We start from the raw sequence: 12,880 nt of genomic DNA on the forward strand, positions 1-12,880 counted from the left end.
TACGCTTCTAGAAATCGTAGGTACACTCCTTATTCCCGTCAGCCGGTTCAGGCTCGACCCCAGCCCGCTCGCTCTCGTCAGCAGCGGGCACCGAAGCAGCCCCCTGCAGCTCCCCAGCAAAAACCAGGGACGGGTTTTTGACTGGCTCCAGCAGAGCATAGCCGAAGTCAAAGTGCTTGTACCGAACGATCTGCCGGTCGGAGGGAGGTTAAAATTTTTTCACCAAAGGTGGCCTCTCTTAACCTCCGATCGGTGGGTTCTTCAAATAGTCCGGTGCGGGTACACCCTCAATTTGATTTCCAAACCGCCAAATTGCCCACCAAGAGCTCAATATTTCAGCTCCTGCCACAGGCAGGTACTTGCAGAGGAACTCTCCGCCCTTCTCAGCGCCAATGCGGTCGAGCCCGTACCACCAGGGCAAGAAGGGCTGGGATTCTATTCCAAGTACTTCCTTGTGGAAAAGAAAACAGGGGGGATGCGTCCCATCCTAGACCTAAGGGCCCTGAACAAATATCTGGTCAAAGAAAAGTTCAGGATGCTTTCCCTGGGCACTCTTCTTCCCATGATTCAGAAAAACGATTGGCTATGCTCTCTGGACTTGAAGGATGCTTACACTCACATATCGATACTTCCAGCCCACAGGAAGTATCTTCGATTTCGGCTGGGATCACAGCACTTTCAGTACTGTGTTTTGCCTTTTGGCTTGGCGTCTGCACCCAGGGTTTTTACAAAGTGCCTGGCAGTTGTGGCAGCGTCGCTACGCAGACTGGGAGTGCATGTGTTCCCTTATCTGGACGATTGGCTGGTGAAGAACACCTCCCCGCAAGAAACTTTGCAGTCCATGCGGATGACTATTCAGGTGCTAGAGATGCTGGGCTTTGTCATCAATTACCCCAAGTCCCATCTCGTCCCAGTTCAACAATTGGAATTCATAGGAGCTCTGTTGTGCACACAGACAGCTTGTGCTTATCTCCCAGGACCCAGAGCAGACAGACTTCTGTCTCTGGTTTCCAAAGTACAAGCATCTCAGCAGATCACAGCTCGGCAGATGTTGAGATTGCTTGGCCACATGGCCTCCACAGTTCATGTGACACCCATGGCACGTCTACACATGAGATCGGCTCAATGGACCCTAGCTTCTCAGTGGTTTCAGGCCACAGGGAATCTAGAGGATGTTGTCCGGCTGTCCACCAATTTTTGCAATTCCCTCACTTGGTGGACCATTCGATCCAATCTGGTCTTGGGGCGCCCATTCCAAATTCCTCAGCCTCAAAAAGTACTGACGACGGATGCATCCCTCCTCGGGTGGGGAGCGCATGTAGATGGGCTTCACACTCAAGGAGCTTGGTCTCTTCAGGAGAAGCATCTCCAGATCAATCTCCTGGAGTTGCGAGCGATCTGGAACGCTCTGAGGGCCTTCAGAGATCGGCTAGCCAACAAAATTGTTCTCATTCAGACAGACAATCAAGTGGCAATGTATTATACCAACAAGCAAGGTGGGACCGGATCTCGTCCTCTGTGCCAGGAGGCCGTGCAGATGTGGCTATGGGCCTATCAAAACGGAATGTTTCTCCAAGCCACTTATCTAGCCGGTGTAAACAACGGTCTGGCCGACAGGCTGAGCAGAGTTATGCGGCCTCACGAGTGGTCCTTGAACATGACTATTGCCAAAAAGATCTTTCGAGTTTGGGGAACTCCATCGATAGATCTTTTTGCTTCCCAGGACACTCACAAGGTTCCTCAATTCTGTTCCAGACTCCAGGCCCACGGCAGACTAGCGTCGGATGCCTTCCTCCTTTTTTGGGGGAAAGGACTCCTGTATGCTTATCCTCCCATCCCTTTAGTGGGGAAGACTCTCCTGAAACTCAAGCAGGACCACGGAACCATGATTCTGATAGCGCCTTTTTGGCCCCGCCAGATATGGTTTCCCCTTCTTCTGGAACTTTCGTCAGAAGAGCCTTGGAGATTGGACTGTTTTCCGACCCTCATTACTCAGAACGAGGGGGCGCTTCTGCATCCCAACCTCCGGTCTCTAGCTCTCACGGCCTGGATGTTGCGAGCATAGAGGTTGCCTCCTTTGGTCTCTCTGAGGGTGTCTCCAGAGTTCTGTTTGCTTCCAGGAAAGATTCCACCCATAAGTGTTACTCTTTTAAATGGAGGAGGTTTGCCGTCTGGTGTGACAGCAACGGTCTAGATCCTTTCTCTTGTCCTGCACAGACCTTGCTTGAATACCTTCTGCATTTATCCGAGTCTGGTCTTAAGACTAACTCGGTCAAGGTTCATCTTAGCGCAATCAGTGCTTATCATTCACATGTTGATGGCTTGCCGATTTCTGGACAGCCTTTAGTCATGCGTTTCATGAGAGGTTTGTTTTTGTCAAAGCCCCCTATCAAACCTCCTCCAATGCCATGGGATCTCAATGTCGTTCTCACCCAGCTGATGACAACTCCTTTTGAGCCACTGGATTCCTGTCATCTGAAGTACTTGACCTTGAAGGTCATTTTCTTGGTGGCTGTTACTTCAGCTCGTAGGGTCAGTGAGCTTCAAGCCCTGGTAGTTCATGCACCATTCCTTGTCTTTCATCATGACAGAGTAGTCCTCCGCACGCACCCAAAGTTTCTACCGAAGGTGGTGTCGGAGTTCCATCTGAACCAGTCAATTGTCTTGCCAACATTTTTTCCCCCTCCTCACATGAGCCCGGGCGAAAGCAAGTTGCACACTTTGGACTGTAAAAGAGCACTGGCCTGTTACGTGGAGCGGACGCGCCCCTTCAGAAAGTCCGCCCATCTGTTTGTTTCTTTTAATCCCAACAAGAGGGGAGTTGCTGTCGGAAAACGCACCATTTCTAATTGGCTAGCAGATTGCATTTCCTTCTCTTACGCCCAAGCCGGGCTGACTTTGGACGGTCATGTCACGGCTCATAATGTTAGAGCCATGGCGGCGTCACTGGCTCATCTAAAGTCAGCCTCCATAGAAGAGATTTGCAAAGCTGCGACGTGGGCTTCGATCCACACATTCACATCACATTACTGCCTTCAGCAGCATAGCCGACGCGACAGTCGGTTTGGGTAGTCGGTGCTGCAGAGTCTGTTTGGGGTTTAGAATCCAACTCCACCCCCCTAGGCCCATTTTATTCTGTTCCAGGCTGCACTCTCAGTTAGTTGAATTTGGTTTCAGGTCAATTTTGTTTTTGTCCTCGCCGTTGCGGGACCCAATTGACCATTCTTTGTTGTGTTGAGTGAGCCTGGGGGCTAGGGATACCCCATCAGTGAGAATATTGGCCTGCTTGTCTTTGGAGAAAGAGTAGTTACTCACCTGTAACAGGTGTTCTCCGAAGACAGCAGGCAATATATTCTCACAACCCTCCCACCTCCCCTTTGGAGTTGTATTCCTCTAATTCTTGTAATTAACTGGGGAAAGTGGACGCGCGCATGCGCACTGCATCCGCCCGCGCGACGGGGGACATTTTTAGTTTTGTCATGGAATTTGCTGGAAAGTCCTCCGGGCCGACGTGACGTCACCCATCAGTGAGAATATATTGCCTGCTGTCTTCGGAGAACACCTGTTACAGGTGAGTAACTACTCTATCTTGTTGACTGGGCTCTGATTGGCTCAGGAGCTCATGTCATTTGGACTTTACTGGTTTTGAGTTCATTATAGTTATTGAGCAGGCTGAAATATGAAATGGTTTGCAGTTGTGTTAGATATTGCACAATGTATGTAAAATAATTTGCTAGGATGCTTCCTCTTTAAAATATCACCCAGTTTTTAGGCAGGATTTTAGAGAGTAATTGTGACAGTGCTGCTGTACAACTTTTTTTTGTCTCTTATTCCAGGACTCATTTCAACTGATACTCAAAATGAATTACTATATAATCAAAGATCATGGGCGTAGTTTGACTGTTTAATTTTGGGGGCGGGGGGAGCATGAGGCAGGGCATATTAGCATATTCATTTGCATATATATTCATACAAATGAATATGCTAATATGGAGGAAGGAGAAAAAGGGACTGGTGGTTGGGAGGTGGGGATAGTGCTGGGTAGACTTATACGGTCTGTGCCAGAACCGGTGGTGGGACGCGGGGCTGGTGGTTGGGAGGCCGAGATAGTGCTGGGCAGACTTATACGGTCTGTGCCCTGAAAAGGACAGGTACAAATCAAGGTAAGGTATACACAAAAAGTAGCACATATGAGTTTATCTTGGTGGGCAGACTGGATGGACCGTGCAGGTTTTTTCTGCCGTCATCTACTATGTTACAATGTTGAGTTCAGTCTTAACCAGGAAGAAAGAGAGAGAGAGATCCTTTTGCTGAGGCTCAATGACTTGTGTGTCCTAATCTTCCCAGGTACTGTTTAGCCAGTATGCAGATGTTTGGTTAGTTTTCTAATAGATAACGTTTTTCAGTTACTTGTTGTTGTTTGATATTTGCACATTTGTTTGTCCACTGCTCCAAGTTCTGAGAATAAACACTATTGTTTGTTTGCTCTCCTTGTCTGGACCGATCAAGAATCCTGGTGGTTTGTGTGTTGGGTCTGTGAGTGCTTTCTGGGAGCTGTGGGACCACTGGGAGTGTGGTCCCAGTAACCTAGAAATCACGGGGGATATTTGGGAGTGGGAGACTTGCCCAGAGGTGGTTGTGATCCAGTCAGTGGGAGGAGTGTGCTAGTGTAGAGCACAAGCGGCAGGTGGACCTGAGCTGTGCTGGGGATAGAGGCTCTTAAGTGGCAGCGGCGTAACCCCAGGTGGGTAGTTAGGTGTTTCATGACAATGGCTATTATTGAAACACTTAAAAAAAAAGCCCTCTTTGGCTGCGCTAGAAATGGGCTTTAGCACACAGGAAAGGCCTGTATAAGAACTCACTAAGCCCATTTTTTTTAGCACAGGTTAGTAAAAGGGCCCCTATGTAAGTATCTTTTGCTTAATTGATCAATACCTGTTTCCATAAAATCCTAAGGGTAGTTCCACATCTCAACCATCCTTCAACTTTTTGACCCTTTACCCTTTTTTTTTTTAAGGCATGGAAAAATGTAATTCCTTAGCATGGCTCTCAGGAAAAAAGCGAAGATGACTAAAAATGAATAGACGATGCTTCCAAGGATCAATGAATTATTTTACAACAACCCAGACTCAACACAGCTGTGTTTCGGCCAATAAGGCCTGCCTCAGGAGTCTCTTGGATTGTTACCAGTAAAATTCTCAAGGATATTTGATTGTAGCATCCACTTAATGTCTGTCTGTCAATAGAAAAAAAAACAAAACAAAGTGTGCTGTACGCCAAAGCAATGTCTTCCTCACAGTCACTTTTCAACTCTGAACAGCAAAGGCTCTTTGTTTGAAAAAAGAGCCAATACATTCCTTAGTGTGGCAACAGATCAATCCGGGACAAATGTGTTATGCCCGTCTACCAGCAGGTGGAGATAGAGGACACAAGCCCCAATGCTTGTTGTCACCTCCCAGTGTACCTGTAGCTCCAGCAGGTGGTAGATGTGTCTAACGGCTTCTGTTGGTTTGGGGCCTGTCTTCTGTTCCCAGCTCTGGGTTCAGTGGAACTGGGCGTATAGTGGATTCCCCGAGCTGGTTTGTGGACTACCTAGTGGTGCTAGGTTCTCCCCTCCCCCCCAATGAGTTTACCTGGTTTGCCTGCCTTGGATCTCCTTACTTAAAAAAAAGTGCATTGGGTGATTTTAGTTCTAGGGGCAAATAGGAGGGGAAATCCCTTTCTGGGCGATGAGTACTACATGGTGACCCCATTGGAAACTACTAAACGCAGTTCACCGTGCAGAGCGCAAATGTTAGCATCGGGTTTGTTCCGTGTGTGCTGCCAGTTTAGCTGCAAGATTCATCAGTGGAGGGTGTTTCTATGGCGGTGCCACTCCGACTCTTGCTTCCCTGACAGGTTTGATGGCTCCGGCGGCGTACTGTGCACCACCTTCTGTGAGTGCCAATAGCAAGGTAGCATGTGGTTGTGGGGCTCACACCGTCGTCAGCGCAAGGGAGTTCTACTGGGGAGTACCCGCAGGAGGTGGTTCCCTTTTCCCCTGAATTCATGCTCCTAATGCACCAGACCATTCTTTAAAGTGAGCTCTGTCCTCTTTGTCCCTTCCTTCTGCAGCTTTTCCTGCCCACTAGGATCTGGAGCCTCAGGCCACTAAAAGGGTGCGTGTTCAGGCGCAGCCTGAGTGGGAGATGAGGTCTGTGGTACCTGGTTGCCTCTTGGTGGGCACCCCCTCATATTTGTCTGAGAGGATTGCACCTTCGGATGCCCTGGAAGAGGGCGAGATCCCACCTGATGAGGGGGATAATCCCTCAGTGGTGTGCTTGTTTCATAAGGAGGAATTGGCCTCCTTGATTACTAGGATATTCTGCACTGTCTCCTGCGCAGTCGGCTCCATGGCATCTAATCCCATCATGTCAGGTTCTAAGAAGCTAGCCAAGACATTCCATATTCATGATGTGATGCATGAGCTGATAGATGCTCAGTGGAGTGCTCATGATTCAGACCTCAATTTTACTCGGACTATGTCTCGCCTCTACCTGCTGATGCCCGAGGATCTGGACTCTTTCAGTCTTCTGGCTGTGAATTCCTTGGTCACAGCTGTGACTAAGAAGACCATGGTTCCATTGCAGGGGGCATGGCTCTTAAGGTTATGCAGGATTGTAAGATTGAGGCAGCCCTGAAAATATTTTTGAGGTTGCGGCCCTGACGCTTAAGGCTTCTGTGGCCAGTCCTTATGCAGCCCAGGCCTACGTAAGTGCTGTCCAGCAGGGTGCAAACTCTGCTGGGGGTTTGGATACTCTGGATTTTCCCTTCCTGGAAGTGGGTCTGACCTTTTTGACTGATGGTCTTTGACATCCTGCAGGCCTCAGCTAAGCAGATGGCTTTGGCGTTTTAAGCCAAGCAGTCCTTATGGCTTTGCAATTGGTCAGCTGACCGGCTTCAAAGTCCACTCTCGCTTCTGGTTGGTGAGGACCTGGAAAAGCTGGTCAAGGACTTAGGAGATTTCAAGTCCAACCATCTGCCAAAGGATAAGCCGATGGTCTCCTCACAGTTCTCTGTCACACTCTTGTTTTTGGGATGCACAGTGAGATTTTCCAGGGTGAGCGGTCCAGTCCTCTAGGGCATCCGCTACCCCATGTGCGTCCCAATGAAGGTATCCAGGGTTCATCCTCAGTTTTCATGGGAGGGCATTTGTCCAGCTTTCAGGAGTGGGCCTGCATCACATCGGACCAGTGGATCCTGGAGATTTTGAGGAATGGGTACAAGCTCGAGTTTTCCCACCCTATCACAGATTTTGCAGGGCTCTGGCCAAGAGGGTTGCTGTAAAGGACACTGTGAACGTTCTCCTGTGTCTGGGCACAGTGGTACCAGATCTACCAGCCGAGCTCGGCCAGGAGAGTTATTCCATCTATTTTGTGGTACCCAAGAAAGAGGGCTCCTTTCATCTGATTCTGGACCTCAAGTACATCAATCGGGCCCTCAAACTCATTTCAGGATGGAGGTTCTCTGATGTTTTCTTCGGTTCAGCTGGGGTCTTTGGATCTCAAGGAAATGTATTTTCACATCCCGATTTGGGGCCCCTACTACCGTTCCTTGCTTTTGTGTTCCTGGTAAGGCATTTTCAGTTCTGGGCCTTTTTGTTTGGTCTTGCCATGGCTCCCAGGACTTTCACCAAGATAATGTTGGTTGTGGCAGCATTTCTCTGCCAGCAGGCAATCAGGGTGCATCCCTACCTGGACGATTGGTTGATTCAGACTTCATCATGGCAGGACAGTTGGATGCAACCTCCAAGGTGGTGTCGCTTCTTCAGTCCTTGGACTGGGTGATCAATTTTCCAAGAGCCATCTGGTCCCCTCATATTCCCTCGAGAGTACTTGGGAAGTCATTTCAACACCCAGGCAAGGAAGATGTTTCGTGCAGGGTCAGGTACTCTGCAGGTACTGAGCTCCATGGCAGCTGCATTGGCCATGTTTCCTTGGGCCAGGGCTCACATGCGGCCACTTTAGGTCTTGCTTCTCAGTCATTGGTCCCCGCTCTGTCAGGACATTTGGTCTGGGTTCCCTGGGCTCGGCAGGCCAGGAGGAGCATATCGTGCTTGTTGGCTCCGGGCAAGCCTCTGGTGGCCCTGGAGTGGATCGTAGTCACCACTTGGGTACGACAAAATAAATGGAATAATTGGGGAGCCCACTGTCTTCATCTAGTGGTGCAAGGCGAGTGGTCGGTGATGGAGGCAGCTTGGCCGGTCAACTGGCAGTTCCGAGGGCCCTGGTAGCTTTTGCTCCAGTTCTCTGTCTGCGAGCTGTCCGGGTGCTGTCAGATGGTGTGATGGTAATGTCTTATGTCAGCAGGCGGGGGGACAGTCTGAGTGCTTTCCTAACCTTGGAGGCTTACCTTCTCTTTGCCTGGGCAGAGAAGCATTTCCCAGAGATCTTGGGCAGCGCACATTGTGTGTGCTCTGAACACGCAGGCGGATTTTCTCAGCCGGCTTGCACTGGGCCCATCGGAGTGGGAACTCTTTGTCCGTGCCTTTGCCCTCTTGAATTCCAGATGGTGTGTCCTGGCTCTGGACCTCATGATGAGGAAGTGAAACACCAAGGTCCCGTGGTTCTTCAGTTGTTGGCGGGAGTCGGGGTCACTGGGGATGGATGAGTTGCTCCAGCAGTGGCCAACTGACATCTTTCTCTACGTGCCCCCCCCCCCCCTCGGCCACTGGTGGGCAGGGTGCTGAGCAGGATGGCATGCCATCCGGGAAGGGTGGTCCTGGTGGGCCCGGACAGGCCCACGCAACCATAGTATGCAGATCTCGTTTCCTGGTGGCCAAACCCTTGCCCATTCCCATGGCTTCGGGGCTTCTATATCAGGAATTAATCCTGATGGACAACTCGTCTCGCTTTGTTCTTATGTCCTGGCTCTTGAGTGTTCTCTCCTAAGGAAGAAAGACTATCCGGAGGCAGTTCTTACCACTCTTTGTAGGCAAGGAAGCGTTCTACTTCCACTGCGTGTGCTAGGGTGTACAGACTCTTTGAGGCCTGGTCTGGTAATCAGGCTGTTTCTCCTTCTTGTGCCTCTTTGCCGAGATTTTAGCCTTTCTTCAGGACTGTTTCAAGAAAGGCTTGGCCTTGAATTCCTTGAAGGTCCAGGTGGCTTTGACTTGCTACAGGGTAAGTGTGAACAATTCTTAGCTGGCCTCCTTCCGGACGTGGTCCTCTTCCTTGAGGGATCAATCAGTTGCAGCCTCTGCTGCAGCCCATCAGTCTGCAGTGGGACCTTTATTTGGTCCTGTAGGGCCTTCAGGTAGCTCCCTTTGATTCCCTTCAGAGGGTTACTCTAAAGGATCTTGCTCTTAAGACGGTGTTTTGGTAGCTATGCTTTACCCTGCAGAGTGTCCCGAGCTTTGGGATCCTTTCTTGGTCTTCACCATACAGTTCCCTCCTATCTGCCTAAGACGCTGTCTTCCTTTTACCTCAATCAGACAGTGCTTATTCTTCCTTTTTCAGGGAGATTTATGGGTATGATTTTTCCCGGCTTCGGCTCCAGGATGTTTGGTGAGTCTTGTTGTGCTACCTGGCAGTCCCAAATGATTTTCGGATGTTGGACTATCTGTGCTGTTTTCAGGGCCTAGAAAGGGCCACAGTCTTTTGTTGGACAGAGGAGGTGATTTCTTCAACCTGTATCACTTCTGGGAAGCTGGCTGCATCTTTAGTCAGTGCTCATTCCTTCAGGGACTGGCAACTTCCTCTGTCGAATCCCATGCAGTCGCTGGTTGAGATTTACAGATGTGCTATGTGGGCTTTGGTGCATTACTTTGCGAAGCATTACTACCTGGATGTGGTGACGTGATGGGATGCTTCCTTTGGGACATCGGTTCTCATGGGAGTGGCCAGTCCCCAACTGGACTGCTTTGTATATCCCACTTGTCCTGGATTGATCTGTTGCAAAGCTAAGGAAGGGAAATTAGTTTCTTGCTGGATAATTTTCTTTCCATTAGTGCAACAGATCAATCCAGGAACCCTCCCTTAGAAGTTTTCTGCTTGTTTTGTCATGGTTGGTTTTTCTTGCTTCCCATGACTTCTCTGTTTAAATGTAGATGCCACACTTTCTATGGCTAGCAGCCTTTTTGGCTCTGAGGACAGAGATCCTTCTCCAGGGGCTATTGTGTGATTCAGCTTCTTTTCTTCTGCTTTGTTACCGGTATCGGGACTGGAGGCACAGTGCACTCTGTCCTCTATCTCCACCTACTGGTAGATGGGCATAACCCACTTGTCCTGGATTGATCTGTTGCACTAAAGGAAAAATAAATTGTCTGGTAAGAAGCTAATTTTCCTTTCTGGTGGTAAAATTAAGGGGTGTAGTTATTAGCTTGCCATACTAACACATGTTATTTTACCACTAACTTGTGCTAATTTAACACGTGTCTCATTTTATGCAAGGAGATTTAGTCACTACTAATTGGGGATAACAGTAAAATAAATTGTCTTAATGTACATAAGTACATAAGTAATGCCACACTGGGAAAAGACCAAGGGTCCATCGAGCCCAGCATTTTGTCCACAACAGCGGCCAATCCAGGCCAAGGGCACCTGGCAAGCTTCCCAAACGTACAAACATTCTATACATGTTATTCCTGGAATTGTGGATTTTTCCCAAGTCCATCTAGTAGTGGTTTATGGACTTGTTCTTTAGGAAACCATCCTACCCCTTTTTAAACTCTGCTAAACTAACCGCCTTCACCACGTTCTCCAGCAACGAATTCCAGAGTTTAATTGGGTGAAGAAAAATTTTCTCCAATTTGTTTTAAATTTACTACACTGTAGTTTTATCGCTTGCCCCTAGTCCTAGTATTTTTGGAAAGCGTGAACAGACGCTTCACATCCACCTGTTCCACTCCACTCATTATTTTATATACCTCTATCATGTCTCCCCTCAGCCGTCTCTTCTCCAAGCTGAAAAGCCCTAGCCTCCTTAGTCTTTCTTCATAGGGAATTCGTCCCATCCCCGCTATCATTTTAGTTGCCCTTCGCTGCACCTTTTCCAATTCTACTATATCTTTCTTGAGATGCAGCGACCAGAATTGAACACAATACTCAAGGTGCGGTTGCACCATGGAGCGATACAACGGCATTATAACATCCTCACACCTGTTTTCCATATCTTTCCTAATAATACCCAACATTCTATTCGCTTTCCTAGCCGCAGCAGCACATTGAGCAGAAGGTTTCAGCGTATTATCGATGACGACACCCAGATCCCTTTCTTGGTCCGTAACTCCTAACGTGGAAACTTGCATGATGTAGTTATAATTCGGGTTCTTTTTTCCCACATGCATCACCTTGCACTTGCTCACATTAAACGTCATCTGCCATTTAGCCGCCCAGTCTCCCAGTCTCGTAAGGTCCTCTTGTAATTTTTCACAATCCTGTCGCGAGTTAACGACTTTGAATAACTTTGTGTCATCAGCAAATGTAATTACCTCTCTAGTTACTCCCATCTCTAAATCATTTATAAATATATTAAAAGCAGCGGTCCGAGCACAGACCCCTGAGAAAACCCCACTAACTACCCTTCTCCATTGTGAATACTGCCCATTTAACCCCACTCTCTGTTTCCTATCCTTCAACCAGTTTTTAATCCACAATAGGACATTTCCTCCTATTCCCATGACCCTCCAATTTCCTCTGTAGCCTTTCATGAGGTACCTTGTCAAACGTCTTTTGAAAATCCAGATACACGATATCAACCGGCTCCCCTTTGTCCACATGTTTATTTACTCCTTCAAAGAATTGAAGTAAATTGGTCAGGCAAGATTTCCCCACATTAGTAACTGCACCCCTAATTCTTTAACTGTCATTTGTATTCTTTCAATTAAGCAAGCAGAAATTGATGATGTTTTGTTTTTGTTTAAAAGCTTTTGCAGCTCGTCAGACCATGCGATGTCGGTGCTCCAGTTCAGGGGAAGATAAGGAGGAAAGTAACCAAGTTACTTCAATGCTGAAGCATCTTATATTCAAAGTAAAATCAACAGGCCCCATCACAGTTGCAGAATACATGAGGGAAGTCTTACAAATCCTGTTAAGGTATGAACCTTTTTGTACTTAAGCACAGTGTGAATTAGCTCAGAACATCTTTCTGTGTCTTTTTCTACATAATTTTGTTTAAAGTAGAAGTTCAGCATAGCTGAGAATGAAATTCATATGTTAACTTTGTCGGACGCCCTCAATAGCAGTACTCTGCTGCCTTTTAAAAGTGAGGAACAACAACTCACTGGGAGAACATTTGAACTATGTAAATAAACTAGTTCCCCTGCATGTAAAAACCTCCAAGAATAACTTCTAATGCAGCCATTCCAACCCAGGGCACATCTAGTCCCGTCGGTTTTCAGGATAGCCACAATGAATATGCATGAGAGAAATTTGCATGCAGATCTAACTCATGAATATTTGAAAACCCAATGGGACAAGGTATGCCCCGAGGTCTGGGTTGGAAATGGCTGTACTAATGTGTAGTGTTGATATTAAAGTGTACTGAGAGCTTTCAGTATTTCAGTCCTAAGGCCACATTAAGGGGTCCTCATACTAAACCGTGTTAAGCACTAACACAAACTAACATTGCAAAAAAAAAAAAAGGCTTACTGCATAACTCGTTAGTGTTTGTGTGGTAATTTGTCTGTCAGCACGTAGTAATTGTTTGTTACTTTTTTTTTATAGTTCTTTCTGGACAGGGTGTGTCATAGGCAGGGAATGGGTGCAGAAGCATTATGCTAACTGGATAATGCAGGGTTAATGCCAGAGCAGAGCATTTAATGCTACCTAAATAGGAGATGGTAAGTTCTCCTGCGTTTAATTTTTTGCAAAATCCCATGCACTAATGGAAAAATAGCATG

This window comes from Microcaecilia unicolor, chromosome 3 (genome assembly GCF_901765095.1).
Source record: "Microcaecilia unicolor chromosome 3, aMicUni1.1, whole genome shotgun sequence".
NCBI classification, from domain to species: Eukaryota; Metazoa; Chordata; class Amphibia; order Gymnophiona; family Siphonopidae; genus Microcaecilia; species Microcaecilia unicolor.